General features: G+C 42.4%; 1 protein-coding gene across 9 annotated transcripts in view; it reads left to right on the top strand.

Moving 5' to 3' along the window:
• The window catches only part of LRATD2 (LRAT domain containing 2), a 263,088-nt gene that overhangs the window by 28,747 nt on the left and 216,294 nt on the right, over positions 1-18,047 (top strand). The window contains exon 5 of one of the 9 annotated variants that reach the window (XR_005025884.2): positions 1,517-1,675. The exons of the other annotated variants lie outside the window; for them this stretch is intronic. The gene's annotated coding sequence lies outside the window, so the exon portion shown is untranslated. Of the gene's footprint in view, positions 1-1,516; positions 1,676-18,047 lie in introns of those variants that run through there. 9 annotated transcript variants of the gene reach the window in all.

The following is an 18,047-nucleotide window of genomic DNA, read 5'->3' on the forward strand; positions in this document are numbered from 1 at the left end:
TCACTGATACCCACCTAAGGTCTGACAAGGAGGCTGCAGCCAGGGACTCCCCTGAACCTGTGTTTACTGTGTTCCCAACACGTGCCTGTCACTGTCCCATGCAACCTGGACAGTAGAGGATGAGAGGTTGCTGGAATCATGGGCCATGAAACAAGGCATAGAGTAGCTTTCTTTCAAGGCATTAGTGAAACATTCAGAAAAAAAAAGGTTTTATAGAATTCATCAGCTGACAAATGTACTTGTTCATGTGCATTGATGATGAGCCATGTTAATGTAAATCACAATCATGAACCCAACACAGACTTCAAGCAAACTCTCTGAAATGTTCAGTGTTAGTAGGCATTGCTCTCTGCAGCAGGAAAATGCCTGGGGAGTTCTCGGATGAGAATTTCCCACATGGCACCCTTCAGTGACACTCGCCTGAGCCATCTCATTCCTGCCCCCTCTTCCTTGGCAGGGGAACTTTGGATTCATTGCTCCTCTGGTTCTTCCTGATGTTCTGAGGGTGCTCAAGAAGGAGGTGCTGTTTCACTTCCATGAGGACAGAAATCTCAGCCTGGAGTTCACTGATCTCTGCCAGGTTGTGTGGATAGTGTTCACGAGCCTTCCGATATTTCTGCAAGATTTGTGTCTCTGTCTTCTGTGGGCTTCTTTTTTGGGGAAGAGTTTTCACATCTTTCAGGAGATTCCCATGGTTGTACACATACTCCAAAATGTTAAGAGCCACTAACCTGGAGGGTTTGTTGAAACATTCTGAAAACGTTATACACTATGTTTTAGGCAAAAATCAGGGAATATTTTAAAAACTTCCTTTCTCCTTGGCTTTTGGGATTCTCACTCATGGCACAGAGATCATCGACAGAACTGCATGGAGAGGGGTGTGACACAGCCAAGGATTAGTGGTGGGTGAAGCTGTGATGTAGTCAACACTCTGATGCCAGTTAGCTTTCTGAGTCTCCAGATTACTAGCCATGAAGTGGTTAAAGGAGAATATTTCCCCTACACCCCTGCCACACAGAGAGCCAGAAAGGGACGTGTTGATTACACAGAGAGTTTGATGGCTTCTGTGTACTCTCACAAATAGGCTCACAAAAGTCCCCCAAGACATTTATTGCATGTGCTCAGAGACTGAGTCTTCTTACAGAATGAAGCACCAGCAAGGTTCTGTGTTCTAGTTGTGAGTTTTGACAAGCATCTTAATGCACCAGCCTTCATTTCCTCTCCTGTTCGGTCCAAGTCAGTTTACTCACCTGACCTGTCTTTAAAGGATGCAATAATTAAATAGGGGGAAAAAATGAAGTCTAAAATAACATAGAAATCTAGGTATGCTAGTCTTAATGGAAAGACTTTGATTGTTCTGAAAGGGCAGCTGTTCCCAGGAAGAAGAAACTAACAGGTGAGGTGGAGTTTATGGAAAGTGTGTTTGCAAGGGGACCAACTGGTGATGTGGATTTGGACCAGACAGTTCAGTGGTCGTTGTGAAAGGCCCTATGGACCTTTTGTGTTTTGCTCTTAGGCTTCTGGACACCAGCCTGGCCACTCAGGGGCCTGGGGACCCCTGGCAACAGATCCTGGCTTGAAGCTCACCGGGGACCACCCCTCTTCTACATCAACCTTGTCAGAATGTGACTACTTTGTGTGTTATCAACTTGCACTTGCAACATATATATTAACATTTTTAATAATAATAACTAATAACAAGGATATACTATGCTAGGTGCTACTTTATGATCTTTCTGTTATTCTTCACAAATATACTGCAAAGTAAATTTAATAGGCTTGTTGGAAATTGGTCAGACCTGGTTGATACAATCAAGAAATCACTGTATTTTTCTCCCTACTGACTTCAAATTCACAAACTCATTTGCCTTTTCCTTCCCCTGGTGGCATATTGGGGAGATTTTATAGCTTCCTGGTCACTTTAAAGGATTAAAACATCTAGTCCAGTTCAATCCATCAAAATTTAATCTCATACCCAGTTTAAAGCTTCTCCCCTCTGCCCAGGTGAGGCTTGTCCAGATGCTAGGATACCAGCAAAGGCATAGGGCACTTGGTCTCTTCTCCAACAGTCCTTGCTCTGCCTCCCACCTGACTCACCTCACTGCTGATGAAGATTCCCAGGGGTGGTGAGAAGAGTGAGAAATCAGGTGGCAGACACTGTTTGTGGTGCTATCTTGGCTGTTGAAGGCCCTCCAAATGGTAGGATCCAAAAGTTGGTTCTTTCAGGTGGCACCTTTCATACGGGTCCTCAGAGACCCTGACTTGGTGACGTGCTAGGCTAACCTCTTGTGACTTCTCTCATTTCCTGCCCGTCATGGTACCCTTCCCTTCCACTTGAGCATATATGTTAAACTTGCTGCCTTCCGTGGTATTCACCTGGCCCTGGTAAAACACACACACTCATGCTCTGCCATCATGGATGGACAACTGCGATGAGCGTCACCCTCAGTCTTCCCCAGGCAAGCTCTAGGCAATAGTCTCTATGCCCTCAATGCCATACTTTAAGATCTCCCAAGAATACTATGCTCCAAGACTGGACAGCTTGGGACCAGTCTCTGTATCTCCACATCTCAGCAAGTGTCCAGCTTGGGAGTGAGATGCCAGCCTGCCTTCTGGCAACAAATCCTTTCTCCAAGACTGTTTCCCTAAGCTACCTTATTTTGCTGAGGGGAAGCAAACCCATACCCAGTTCTACAAGGCTCAATATTCCACAGGATTCTCCTCAACTAGAGTTGCTTCAGACCAGGAAAAAGCAATTACACATCATCCCATTTAACAGAGGAGAAAACAAAAACCCAAAACATTTAAGAGACTTGCCCAAGATCACCCATGGACTAGTGAGGGTACCGTCAGGAAACAGGTGGCTCACTCAGAGGAGAGTCCTTCAAAACAATTTTATAAAGGATTATTTAAAAGGTGTGGCAGTACTAGGAAGCCACAAGCACAGTGCCACAGGGCTAGTTAGCAGCAGGGTTACTACTCCCAGGACTAAAGCAGGGAGGAAGGAAGGACTCATGCCTGGAGGACCAGCGGGAGAGGAGCAGGGCGCTGGGTTGTAGGAGACAGCAGTCCTAGTCACGGCTCTGGGAGGAAGCTGTCCTGCCTTCTCCCCTCTACCTCCAACTTCCTCTGGGGGCCAAACCCGCTTCAGTCCAGAGGGCACAGTAGCCTGTTGAAGACAAGGGGTCTCCCAGAGCAGAGAGTAAGGGTTAAAGGGTGGAGAATAGCCCACTCAGCTAATAATGGCAGAGCTGAGGTTTGAGACCATGTCTGCCAGCCCTTGTGCCACATTTTGTGGCCTCTGCCCTTATTTCATCATGTGGTTTTGACACTTTGACTGCATTATGAAGACTCTCAGGGCATGGGATTTTTGTTATGTCTTTGTAAGTGCTTCCATGTGAGCACGTATAGACATGCAATACATGTCTGATGACTGAATGGATGAATGGATGGAGGGACAGGCTACAGATTGGCTTGAAACACATGGGGACATTATGAGCAAAGGGAGAGAGATGGCATGCATTGCAGCAACTCTCTGTACAGGTATTTAACTGAGACAATGTCTATAAAATTTTGTATTATATAAACACATAAAATTTTATATTACAAATTTCATAAACAGTGTCTCATTTGGACCTCACATCAGCTCTTGAGTTATCAGCCCTGGATGAGTCACCCCATTTTATTTGTGTAATGACTGTGGCTGAAACAAGATAGGAGCTCAGGTCATTTGGTTCTAACACCAGTATTCTTTCAAGTACCTTTCTGTTGAGTGTAATATCGTAAGATCATGGGATAACCACAGTTTGTTCTCATCTCCCTCTCTCTCTCTCTTCCTCCTGCCATTGACTCATCGCAGAAATCAAGCCACCTGTCTTTTAGTATGTCCCACATTCTGGATGTGTCTGTTTGTTTCCTTAGTTTCATTTAACCTGTTCCTCTATCCCATGTCCTATTCCTATCAGAAAGCCCGAGAGGATTGATGTAGTTCAGATTCAGGGTTTTTTTTTCTTTTGGCAAGAACACTTCACGTGTGCTACAGCACATCAGGACAGGACAGACTCACAGCCCCACTATCCCACCTTTCATGAGGGGAGGATTAATTGGTGGATTTAGATGGCTTACCCACATTTTAATTCTCCCTGTAAATAACTGGTATTATAAAGTTAAGGATCAGCAATGCAGCCGGTATTATGCGTGACATCACCCACATAGTTAAATCCACACAAAACATTCATGGAAAAGATATTCTCATCTTCATTTATTAGATGAGAAAACGGGGGCTCAGAGAAGTTCAGCAGGTTACCTAAAGTTATACAAACGAGTGACAGAGGCAGGACGTGGACTCAGATACGGTGGGCTCTGGAGTCTATGTGCTGAACAGCTATGTGACACTGTGCGCAGCGTCATTTCCCTTCATTGCATTCTCACAGACCCACTCCCAGAGCTTTTCATTCTTGCTCCTTCAACAGACTGTGTCCGCCAGAGACATTTAGGCATTTAACTCCCACACCAACCAGGCCGTGGGAGAAGGAAGAAAATGACAGCAAGTTATGAAGCAAGGCCCCTAGAACAGAGGGCAGGAGGCGCCCGAATCCACAAGACAGGCTGTAGATCCTTTTCATGGCACTCTACAAAGTCACAATCTGAAGTAGCTTAAGGAAGAAAGGCTGTTGGTTTGCTCAGGTCAGCAAACTACGGAAAGGCCGGAGGAGGACTGACCTGAGGAACTGCTGGGCCCAGCGCCGCAGTTCCACTGGCTGCCCCCTCGGTCTCTCAGCCCTGCTGCTTGTATGCTGGCTTCCTGCTCTCAGGCCAGCTGTCTTCGCGTGGCAGGGAACACGGCCGTAAGCAGTTTATCCTCACAACTGTGTAACCAGAAAGGAACAAAAACTTTCTCTTAACTCCAGTGGGAAAAATCCCAGGGAAGGACTCTCATTGTTGGGGCTATGAAAAATCACCTAAGCCAGAGAAGAGGGGTCCTATTATTGGTCCATGGGGGTCACACGTCTCACCTATGACCAAGAAGACAGGGCCCATTACTACAGGAAAGGAACAATCACGTAGGTGAGGCTACCGAGGGGAGTGTGTGCTGGGTAGTCACCCTGTTGTCCATTTTCCATATACTCTTGTCAGGGACAAATGACAACATGCTATGCAGAGGCAGGTGGCTCTGGGGTTACTAAAAAGAACAAATGGAGGAGGTAAGGAATTAATGTTCATTAAATACCCATAGATGCTACATATATTCCAAGTGCTACACGCTAGCTCATTTAGCTTTACAACAGCACCATGAACTCAGCATTTTATTCTCATTTTTTTTTTAAAGACTAAACTGTGGATCACAGAAGTGAAGTGATTTACCCAAGACCAAAGTTGGTAAATATGAAGTCAAGATTTGAATCCAGGTTTTTATGGCTCTCAGCTGACGCTCTTTCCTCCAGACCAGATATATTTTGGTGTTACCATGGAGATAAAACCAACTACAGAAATTCTGTGTATAAAGTAGATGATTCTTTACAAACGTGAGGCAGGACCCTGTACATATTATGGGCCACCCAGCCAGAGCAGAATCAAAATCCTGGCTGATGTGTTATAGTATAAAAAGCTGCCTTCTTCATCAGACAAACCCAAATTGAGGGACAGTCTACAAAATATCTGATTCAAAGCCACCAAGGTCATCAAAAATTAAGAAGGTCTGGGATACTGCCACTGTCCAGAGGGGACTAAAGAGACCTGCCAACTAAATTCTATGTCCTGTCCTAGATCAGGTCTTGGAACACAAAAAAGAGGACCAACAGAAAAAGTGGTGAAATCCAAATGAAGTCTAGAGCTTAGGTAAAAACAATGTACCAATGTTGGTTTCTTAGCTTTGATAAGGTAGTGTAAGATGTTAATCATAGTGGACACTGGGTGAGGGTGTATAGGTATTCTCTGCACTATTTTTACAGTTGTTCTATAAATTTAAAATTATTACAACATAAAAGTTTATTAAAACAAAGTCCCATAATGGGATTAGGATCCTTATACAAAGAGGAAATGTCCCCAGAGTTTGCTCACTCTCCAGTATGTGAGGACACAGAGAGAAGATGGCCCTCTACAAGGCCCGAAGAGGGCTCTTCCCAGGTACTGAACCCACCAGCACCGTAACCTTGAACTTCCCAGCCTCCAGAACTGTGAGAACATCTGGTTGTTTAAGCCACCCAGTCTGTGGTGTTTTGTTATGGCTGCTCAGGCTAACTATGACAAGGGCTGACATACTTTGTTCTGGGTGGCCAGCTAAAGGAATGATACCCTAAAATGAAACTGCAGTAATGTGAGGGAATTGGTCATGCTTATTTTTGCTCAAATCTCAGATTTTACCCAGGCGGATGTTTCCTTTACAGGAAAGCCCTGATAACATTCCTCACTTCAGACTATGGAATCTGCAAAGCTCATTTGCTTCTGTGTTACATTTGAGTCGCCAATCTAGGTTATACCTCAGTTTTGAAAGATGCGCAGCCCTTGAGAAAGTTGTGTCAGCTCTCTGAGTTGCTTCTTATCTCGGCTTTTGTCCATGGCTTCTCTTACTTCTCTTGGTCTGGAAACAGCACAGGTCAGAGAGAGACTTGCTACTTTCTAATGGTGGCTGGTGTCAGAGGAACCACTTAGATGACTTACTAAACATGAGGAATGTCTCCCCATTACAGTCTTCACAGATAATAAAACTGCACAACCCACTGAGTATATTATGACTTCTCACTCCCGCAAATAGTATCTAATTTTTCACGTTTTCCTTAACTAGCTATAAGAGGTAGATTAAGAAGAGAATATAGTGTAGGTGACTTAGCTCTAATTGAGAGAAGAGGTGGGATTCTGAGGGTGTGTCCAATTGACCCTCCTCTTTCCAGGTTAGAACAGAGGGTCTTGCATAAAGTTTAAAAATGCACTGATTTCAGAGTTGGAAGTAGGGGGACCAACTGTCCTGGTTTGTCCAAGACTGAGGAGTTTTCTGGCATGTGAGACCTTCAGAGCTAAAACTGGGATGGTTCCCAGGCAGATAGGGATGGTAGGTCACCCAGATGGAAGGGACCTTAAAGCAGTCTTTTCAGGTATAAGGCTCCAATGTATATTCTCTCCTCTGGGGAAAATATTCTGACTAGATAAATATTCAGAGAGGTTTGTGGATGGCAAATGTGTTGTCAGGAAGCAGTGGGTGTAATAGACAGAGATGGATTTGAGCTGGACAGTAGGGAAAGGGGGAGAGTGGAGGCTAGTCCAGCAGACTCAGTCAGAACACTCTGGTGCAAATACCAGCCCTAATGCATAACAGCTGTGAAAAGTCGGATAAATGATTTGTCTTTTCTCCTTCAGTTTCTCCATCAACAAAATGAGAATAGTATTTAGGACCTCGCTCATATTTTGTCTTGAGATTAAAATTCAATAACTCAGGTCAAGTTCTTAATTTTCTGCTTAGTGCATAGGATGTGCTAAATAAATACTACCTTTTATTATTGCTGCTACTACTGTTAGCAGTACTGTTAAGATACTTCTTCCTAGTTCTACCAGTTGCCAGCTCTCTGGCCCTGGAAATTGAAGCTTCCTCATCTGTGAATGGAGATAATGACGCTATCATACTGAAGGGTTAGGTGAATTTTGTGAGATAAAGCAAATGCATAACGTGGCTTATGGACGCTGCCTTCTCAGTTTCTGAGTGGTCCAGGGCTCCCATTTTCTTGTCTCATATTTAACCTCACTAGAGGAGAACTACACGGTTGATAGACAGGGTCTTAATCTTGGGTACACCATTACTAGAGCCTTCATTTTGTGGCTTTTCCTTTTTTTTAAAAAAAGGCTGTGATTTTCTTGAAATGCTGGAAATTGGCTCTGCAGATAGTTATCTAAAAGGAGTGTCAGTCATGTTTTGACAAATGGAATCATCATTGGAAGAAGCATGTAATCTTTAAAATTATTCATTCTGTAACCCACGTGTTAGCTTTGTCCTCATTCTTCAGTTCTAGTCCTTTTCCAAATATATCCACTCATGCACAATCATTACTGAATAATGGAGTTCACTGAAGATTTTTTTAGAGACAGTGGAGTTAGGCTGTAATACACGATTCACCACAAACTCCCTCAAACTCTCCTTTGCTGTTCACTTCTGTTTCCTTCTTCTGTGCCACCCTTCACCCCTTCCTCATCCTTCTGTCTTGCCAGTGCTCTTCCTCATTTTTGACACTCCCAATCTCTCAGCCCTTGCAGCAGATACTGCCATGTGTACCTAAGAGGTAGTGTTCTCTTGTTCTTGGACACATAGTTAGACTACGTTTCCCAGGCTCCTTTGCATTTAGGTGTAGCCATGTGACTGAGTGTCCAATGGACTATTGGTAGAAGTGATGTGTTCTACTTCCTGATGACCTGGCCCATTAAAAACTGCCCATGGGCAATTGTCTATTTCTAGCCCTGCTGGCTTGATGTTGAAGTCCAGGAACTGTTGATGGTATTGAAGCCTCCACCAACCCAGCTCTAGGTGGGGCAGAACAAAATCTAATTCTGATCTAACTCTACCTGTTAGCATCAAGATAATCTTTTAGTGACTTAGACCAGCGAGAAACTTTATGTACATGAGAATAAACTCTATATGAATGAGAATTAAACTTCCATTGTAGTGAGTCAATAATATTTCACAGGTTTATCCATTATAGTCACTGGCCTTACATAAACTAATATAACCTTTTCCCTGAGGACTCCTCTTCCACTGTTTCTGATCTTGTTTCTTATGCAAAATTTCAAATGTATTCAAAAATAGACAGAATGACATAGTGAGCCACCACTACCAAACACAGTTTCCATGATTATTAGTCCATGGCCAATTTTGTTTCACCTCTATCTAATATCTCTATAGTCTCCATCTTCTTTCCTAACTTGTATTATTTTGTAGGAAATGTCATGTATCCTGTCTTTTCATCTATAAATCATGCTATATATGTATCCCTGAAAGATAAGGATTAAAAATAAATAACCATAATACAATTATCATTTTCCCCTGCAGAAGCAAACAATGGTTGTAGGAGGCAGAATAATAGCTTCCCAAAGATGCCTGTGTCCTGAGTTTCTGAACCTGTGAATTTGTTACATGGTAGAAGAGAATTAAGATTGCATGTGGAATTATGGCTGCTAATTGGCTGGTCTTAAAATAGGGTGATTATCCTGGATTACCAGGTGGACCCAACATAACAAGAAGAATCCTTCAAGGAGAAGAGGGAAGCTAGGAGGAAGACCCAGAGAGAAGGCAGCACAAGGACTGGGCCCGGTGCTGCTGGCCTTGAAGATGGAGGAAGGGGATCATGAGCCAAGGAATGGTTTAAAATATAAAAACTGGAAAATGCAAGGAAACAGATTTTCCTCCAGAACCCTCCAGAAAGAATGAAATCCTGTTGATACTTTTATATTAGCCCAGTGAGACCCACTTCAAATTCCAGAGCAGCAAGATAATAACTTTGTGTTGTTTTAAGCCACTATGTTTGTAGTAATGTGTTACAGCAGCCATAGGAAACCAATACAACAGTAATTACTTCATATCATCAAATATTCAGTCAAATTAACCAGTATCTGAACTCATAGCTTAGAATTCTAGTTGTTGTTCTTCTCTGTTTGGATTAAATGTCTAAAATACTGCTCTCATGAGAATATTTCAGAAGGTTTTAAGTCTGTTTCTGTTTGACAAGACAACTCAAATGAAGTGTGTTGCTTCTAAAATGGAGAAGATAATTTTCAATGAGTAATGTTTTATTTTATTCATTTTCTCATTCTGTTAGTCATGCACCCTTTCTTTAGATAGCACATAGATGCAAGGGTCTAGTATGAGTTATTTATTGTGCTAGCCCTTGGGAGGGTAGATATACTAAGTATATGTATATATATATATATATATATATATATATATACTAAGACCCACTCTTTCTCCTTTGAGATAGTTCCAAAAATTAAACAGTCATAGAAATTAAAAGCACAAATTCTGAGGCCATACTTTCTGAGTTAATTTTAGTTCTGCCACCTACCAGCTGCATGATCTAAGGCAAGTTAAGTAACCTCTCTGACCTTCAATTTCTTCATATATGAAATGGGGTTAATAGTGGTACCTACTTCATAGGAGTGCTATGCAGCTCGAATGATTAATTTGATTAAATGATTAAATGCCAGAAGAGTATTGTGACATTGTAATATCAAATGATGTCTTTCCAGTGGACTCACAGGTTTCCTGAAAAATGCTTCTATTCTTAGATCTGAAAGAGCAGAGACACTCTTTGCCATATAACATAACCTAATCAAGGGAGTGGCATCTGATCACCTTTGCCATATTCTGTTGTGTAGAAGCAAGTCGTGGCTTCTACCCATACTAAAAAGAGGAGATTATAAAAGGAATAATTTGTGTTTCAGAATTTAGAATATAATTTTAGAAGCTGACTTCCATTTTGGAAATGATTAAATGATTAATTAATATATGTAGAACCCACAGAACAATGCCTGGGACCTATTAAGCATTCCACGGTTTTTTACTTATTACTTTTAATGTAATAATGCTCTTGAGTCAGATAGATCTTGCTCAGTTGTCTTGATCTGAATCCTCACTTTCTAATCTACAAAATGAGATTAATAATAGGAACCTACTTTATTTCTGAAATAACTGAAGTATTTAGTACATTTCATAGAACACAGTAAATACTCAATAACTCTAAGTGGTAATCATTTTTATTGTTTGTTCAGTTGCTTACTTAAGAAACTCCCAATTTGGTGGTGTTATGTAAACTATTGAACTCAAAGAAGAAAAGCCAAGCAATGCTCATACATCTCTTCCTCCAGTCCTCCAGGTCGGTGAACCACATTTGCTGCTGTGCTATGGAGGGAGGAAGCAGAAGAACAGGACTGGGAAGGGGTTCAAAGTCACTGAAGAATCATAGTGTAGTCAACACATCCTAAGGTAATTCCCTATGAGTTACCCTGGAGCCGTGACTTTCTTCTACCCAAAAGAATATGGCAAAGGTAATGGGATGTCACTCCCTTGATCAGGTTATGGTAGATGGCAAAGAGTGTGACCCTCCTGTCTAAGGTCTAAGAATAGAAACATTTTTCAGGAGCTTTCTAAGTTCACTGAAAAGTCATCATTTGCTCTTACAATGTCACAGTAGTCTTCTGGCATTACCTGACTCTTCAGTGGCAAACTTCTCGTAGTTTTGCATTCTGCTGGATTCAACCAATGGGGCTGATCAAGAAGGGGGCCAGAAGAGAGATAAGTCAAGTCTACACAATTTCTCTACAGTGAGGAATTTCTCTACAGTGAGGACCAGTCACAACAGAGAGACTCTCAACTCCTAGGGCTGTAGAGAAGATCCAAGTACTGTGTGACACCAACTTATACTCTCACCAAAAATAGAAATTAAGAGGCAGCCCTGAGAATGGAGAATAGGAAGGATTCCTAAAGCACCTTCTTTTCAAGGCTTAATTATCCCAGAGAAAGACTAAGAATCTGCTTGAGATAACGGGAAACTGAGGCACCTGCATATGTTACATAGGCGCGCGCACACACACACACACACACACACATACAGTCATGCCTGCAATCAAAGACGCTTCAATAAACAATCCAAACTTTTGCAGTCAGAAAATCATTATCTTTTAGCATACATGTATCTTTTGTATTTTGTCATTTGTAAAAGAGGATGAGGAGCAGGCACTGCAAACTTTCCTTTGTTTAGGTCTATAGAGACACTGCTCCATCTAACACCTATCAACACTTGGAGATGCTCATTTTCCATGACTCTCCAAGACCCCTCCGGGCTCTGACGATGCAAAGATATAGATAAAGACTCAGTTTCTGAATAGCCATCTGTTGTTGATCTGTATTTAGCTCCATCTAGTCTCTAGAGATAAATAGACCTGTAGATAGTTTGAGCTGGAGGAAGCTTAAAGAACACCCAGGTCACCTCCATCACTCGACAGTGGATGGAACAGAGCCTCAGAAGAGTGAAGCTATGCGATCAAGGTCACATGAACACTCCTGTGCAGGGACAGGACCAGCCACCGTAGCCTGATCCTCTTTCCAGCATGCCATGTCTGGTCCTTCCCTATCCTGATTCTGAATATGCTGGAGGAAGGAGGTGGGTGGACGTTCAGGGAATGCAAACTCATGCTAATGTTTGAATATTAAAATTTAATATTGTAATTTTAGCCTAAAACAAAACCAAATTAAAAAGGTACATCTGCTGCAAAAATTAAATAATGCATTTCTGGCCCCAGTACACATGATCCTGAATAATTTGCCTTGTGGACTTATTCCCAGTAGCAGGGCTGGCATAGGCAATGTGGATAGGAAGGCAGCAGAGCTTTGTGGAGCCTCTTTCCTCCTGGGCATATTTTTCCTCTCCCCCATTCCACTCCTCAAAATCTTGGCCTCCATGTAATGGCCCCAACTTCCCTGTGTTCTTCAGGGTATCCTTTCTTCCATCAAATTGACATTCTGTATGTCCATGAGGCAACCTTTTTGCTAGAGCTGCTGTAACATTGTATCACAGCTCGGGTGGCTTAAACAACATAAATTAATTGTCTCATCCCTCTAAAGTCTGGAAGTCCAAAATTAAGGTGTTGTCAGGATTGGCTCCTTTGGAGGTCTGGGACACAAGGATCTGGCCTAGGCCTCCTCCTCCTTGGCCTGTAGGTGGTCATCTTCACACCCACATGGTGTTTTCTCTGTGTCTTCTCCTCGTCTTCCCTCTGTACATGTCTGTGTCCAAATTTCCCCTTCTTATAAGGGTGCCAGTCATGTTGGATTAGAGCCCACCAGAATGACCTTATTTTATTTTGATCACCCCTGTAAAGACCCTATCCCCAGATAAGGCTACATCCTGAGGGACTGAGAGGTTAGGACTTGAACATATGACTTTGGGGAGGAGAAGGTGGCATAGTACAACCCAGAACACCAGCCAAACTGGTAGACCACACTGGGGGTGCTGGCAAGAAGACAGGACATAGCTCTGGGCTCCTTTCTCAGCCCCACCACTGTCTCCCTGCAAGAACACCGACGGGTCACGGAACCTTTCTGAGCCTCAACTCCTGCATTTTAAAATGAGTGGAAATCACCTGCTTCTCAGACCTGGATGGCAAATAAACAAGACAGAATTTGTACAAAGTCCTAAGACAACCTCTGATACATCAAAGCCTCTCAGTAATTGTTGATGTTCCTACTTTTGTCCACACAAAGAAAATATTTTCAGATGAGGACCCATTCCAGTCATTAGAAAAAAGGAAAGTGAGCAGAACAGGCACGTATCTGCCCTTGGGAACTTTTGTTCAAGGAGAACCTCATATGTGAAAACAAACAAAACCAATTTGTAAAATAAAGGCAGTGCTGTAGTGGGAGCAAGGACCACCTGGCCCCTCCTTCTCCCCAGAAGTCACATATTCACTGCAGACACTCACATGGAATTTCTCACATTGTTTCTCTAATTATGCCAGGCAACTTCTTGGGTAGCTTTTCTTTATATTTATAAAAAATAACAGCAATAACATTGTGTTTTTTTCTTATCCAAAGGAATACATGTATGATATTATAAAATGTGACACAGAAGTTGGTACTACCATTAGGTATTTTTTTCAGTAAAAATCCATTGTTGTTTGTTTTTGTTTTTATAAAAAGTAGAATCATCATAAATGCTATTTGACTAATCGTCACATTCCCCGTATTAATTAAAATGCACCTTAAACATCTTTCTGTCAGTACATATTTTTCCCTCAATCATTTTAAATGACTAAATAGCTTTTTGTTGTATGAACTATGACTATTCATTATTGATGGAATTTAACTTAGAGTCAGCTTTTAAATTATTGTTATTATTAGAAATCAGTGCTTTAATGAGATCCTTAATCTTTCTACATCTCTCTGCTCTTTCTATTGATACTATTAAGCTTTGGCTAGATAGACCCAGACTGATAATAGCTGGAATGGTGGAAAGGGACAAGCTATTCCAGAGCTCTATTCACAATATTTTAAAAAATCCTATACAAGGATTTGTAAATATATCTGAAGACTTATTATGTCTGTGCCTCAAATAAATTAGTTACCAAACTGTTGCTGAAAAAAAATTATTCTGACATGACATTCTAAAATAATATACAGAGAAAACATGATGATTAGAATTCAGAATAAGGTGCAAGTGAGTGATGGCGGAATCTGGTGAGGGTTTTTGAATGGAAAGAAAATGCCCTGAGGAAACATGTAGAAGGTGGAGGCTGCAAAGGAAGCAGACCTTCTCCATAATTTAGCATAAAGAGGGCTCTTACCCAGAGAGTGTTGCATAAAATCAAAGACTGCCTGAAGTAAGGATCTGCTTTATATTATTGGTGATTTTGTCTTTACTGAGCTTTGCAGAAGGTGGCTGGGAGGCACATGGCCAGGGGAATTTTGGTCCTGGAGTTTCAGGTGATTTTGTTGTACAGACTTAAGTCAGTTTTTGTCACTGTGCTGAGCTTTCTCCATCTGTGAAATAAGGACACTGTGTTAGAAAATAGAATAAGGTCCCTTTTAGAGTCTATTAAAAAAAAAATCCCAGGTCTTCTAAGATTTCACAGATAGAAAGTGAATAATTTAATGAATAAAGAAGCTAAGAGGTTAAAAGTGCAGGAGTCAGAGCTTCACCAAACTTTATTAAGCATCCGCTCCCACCTCTACTATAATCCTATCACTCCCGCTCTCCCTTCTGGGTTTTGTCAATTTACTATTCAGAGCAACTGAGTAATTTTGTCTGAAAGGGGAATGGAAAATCTCCCTGTCACTGGCCACACTTTCACTTTGATGGATGAGGCTTAAGTTCCGAAGAGAGTGTTAGGCAGGAAAATCCGACTCTTTCAAGCTAATTACTGCGTATCTGATTTATTTCCCTCCTTAATGCTGTTTATTTTGTTTTTATTCAAAATGTAAAATTGCTCCCTGAGTTGGGAGATTAATGGCTTTCTTCTTCTTTAGCAACAGATAATTTGTGGACCCAGGTTATAAAGAGGTTATAAACAGGTTAGAATCCATGACTCACTGTTTTTTTTCCCTTTTTCATACAGGATATCCCCTGAGATTAACTGTGGTTTTTCTTTCTTTTTCTTTTTTTTCTTTGTTAGAGATATTAACGTCCAATTATCTGGAGGCTGCTCTAGAGGTTTTTGTTTTTAGGAAAATGCAGTGGTTTTCTTTTGTGCTGTACTCCTGGAAAATTTTGTATTTTGATAAACTAGCATTTTAAACATCAGAGTCATGGCTAGATTGATCACATTTTTACTTGTTTGATTCATTCATTTAACAAATGTGTATGCATTGTACGCTGACTCTGTGTAAGGATTATGAACGTTCGGTGTCTTGCATGCAGCAGCCTCTGATACTCAGGCTGGAAAGAATATAGAGGTAGGGAATTGCTTCTCAGGTTGATTTGTTGTGTGCTTGCAGTTTATTCATTAGTTTATTATGTATTCCCTCACTGATCCATCCAACACTTGCTATAGGCGCAGATCCTGCTGGAGTTTTATACAAATACGGTGCATTTGGCATTCATTCTTTCATTTGGCAACAAAGACAACAGTGTGCAATCCCCTACTAGGTGTCACTCTACAACCAGACAGTGAGATGTGGCTGGAGACAGGAGAACAAATACAAAGGGCTTTGTATGACGTGCTTAAGGAGCTTTGATTTAATTTAGTATCTGGAATTTATTCCCCCTTTATCTGTGCTTTCAAGTACTCCTTAGCTGTTTAACTTGAGATAAGTTACTTAGCTTCTCTGTGCCTCAGTGGTTCACATATTAAATGGTATATCCATCATCATGCAGTCAAGAAAACAGAATGTATTGCAGGTATTTCCAGCAGAGAAAGTTTAATGCAGCTAATGAGTTACAGTCTTTTGGAGTGAGTAGAAGAGTACAAGGGAGAAGAGCATAACAAAGAGGGGGGTGCGGAAACCTGCCAGTGCCTGGCAGGAGCCCAGCCGGCATGCCCTGGAGGTGCCATTGCTGCTACTGCTCTCAGGTGGTCCCTGCAGCTGAGGAGGTCAGGAGCTGCATGCCCACTAATACTGCTGCCACTGGCGGATGCAGAGATAAAAATGCACAAAAATAAAAAATGAACTTCTCCCTTTTTCTGGCTTTCCAGCCTCTCCCCAGCACCTTCCTTTGGCAGAGCCCAACCTGAAGGCAGTCTGGGAGTCTGGGAAATGTAGTCTGCAGGCTTCCACACCCTGCAGATTAAAGGAGAACCTTGGAGTGCAGGGATGGAGCTGACAGGGAACAGTGATAAGCAGCACAGGTGGGGACAATAATGGAACCTACTTATGTGGTTGCTGTGAGTTAATAAGTTAGAGTATGCAAGGCTTTAGAACAATACCTGGTACATAGTAAGCAATTGATCTTAAGGATTACTGCTATTGTCTAGTGACTCAAGGGAGTCAGGGAGGGCATGTAAACAGTAGTTATTGAATCAGACAGACATTTGAGATAGCTCAGGTGAGGGCCAGGGAAGAGTAAGAACCCTTAGCGGTCATACAAGAGGCAGGGACCACTTAGGAGATGGTTGAGCTATCTGTGCATAACAGGAATGGAGAAGAGAGAATTGACCATAGGTTTATTGAGGCAATTGAATAATCTAGACATAATGATTGATAGGAGTATGCAGAAGCAGGACAGTGCCAAGAGGCTTCCAAACTTCGTATATAGGTGATTGTGTGGAGAGTAGGTGGTCTCATTATTCATCATTATGTCCTCAGGATGGGGACAGAGTGTGCCTTTGAGACCACTGGCTCCCTGCAACCAGGAGAGTGCATAGCAGTCTGTGTGTAGTCTTTGAGCCTCCAATGGGCTGCATCATACCCATGGCCTGCTCCCCTCCTGCAAAAAAAATAAGCTATGTTCGATTATTATTTATTGAGTGAATGAACCAATGAGTAAGTTATCTAATTGCCCCACTTTATTAAAGAAGTAATTGAAGTAATGGACCCAATAGGTCACTTCCCCAGGATTCTATAATTAATAACTAGCAACGTCACACACCTGAGTTTTCTTATGTCCATTGCACTTTGTGGTGACCACACAGACCCCACACAGGCAACAAACACATGAAATCATGGGTCTCTGTGCCAACTGTAACCCTGGAATAGCTAGGGACTGATTAAAGAGGGAAAGTAGAGCAGGGAGTCACCTAGGCAGGTTATAACCAACCATACAAATCACCATTATGGCATCTAACATTTGCACAGGACATTTTTCAGAAAAGAAATGGCATCAGTTCCATTAATTAAACAAGCATGTGTGCTCTGCCTGAACAGTGCTAGGAGCTGGGATATGCGTTCAGATTAGATGTGTTCCTTCCCTCAAGGCACAGAATCTTTGGAAATTTATCTTTCAGGAGCTTTTCTAGACTTAAAAAGGTGGCATGCTGGAAGAAGATAAGAAAACTTCACCTGCATCACCATGCCCCTCACACAACAGGTGCTGTCCCTTCTGGGATTTCCTTGCAAACAGAACAGGCCAGAGTCAGAGTGAACGCGTGAGGTCAGCCTGGGCCCTAGGACCTCCCACGCCACCCACAGAGAAGACTGTGGGTGTCCCGAATCGGTGAAGCCTGCTTGCTAGACATGTAGGTTCTGGGGCCCCAACCCAGACCTACTGAATCAATCTCACGGGGGCAGGAGCTTCCTGAAAGTTCATGCCTGAGAAATGCTTCCTCTGACCTCAAGTTAGGTCCTTGACCTGTAAGTCCGGCACTGACCTGACCAGGGCTTCTCTCACCAGCCCTCCCCACACCTCTCAGACTCCCACAGGTTCTTTGTGTCCCATAACTGAGTGCTTCTCTTTGTATGGTAGCTGTCTCCCTGTCCACCTCTTTTGTGTCTCACATTTGAGGCTGCCCTCCCGTGAAGGGAGGGAACTGGGTTGGGCTCTTGGCACCCCCCGATTCTGGTCTGTAAGAGTCAGTCTCCACTGAGTTACAGGGCAGCCAAGCTGACCAGCTAACGACACATGTGACCTATGGCACATGGG

This window comes from Manis pentadactyla, chromosome 3 (genome assembly GCF_030020395.1).
Source record: "Manis pentadactyla isolate mManPen7 chromosome 3, mManPen7.hap1, whole genome shotgun sequence".
Classification (NCBI taxonomy): domain Eukaryota; kingdom Metazoa; phylum Chordata; class Mammalia; order Pholidota; family Manidae; genus Manis; species Manis pentadactyla.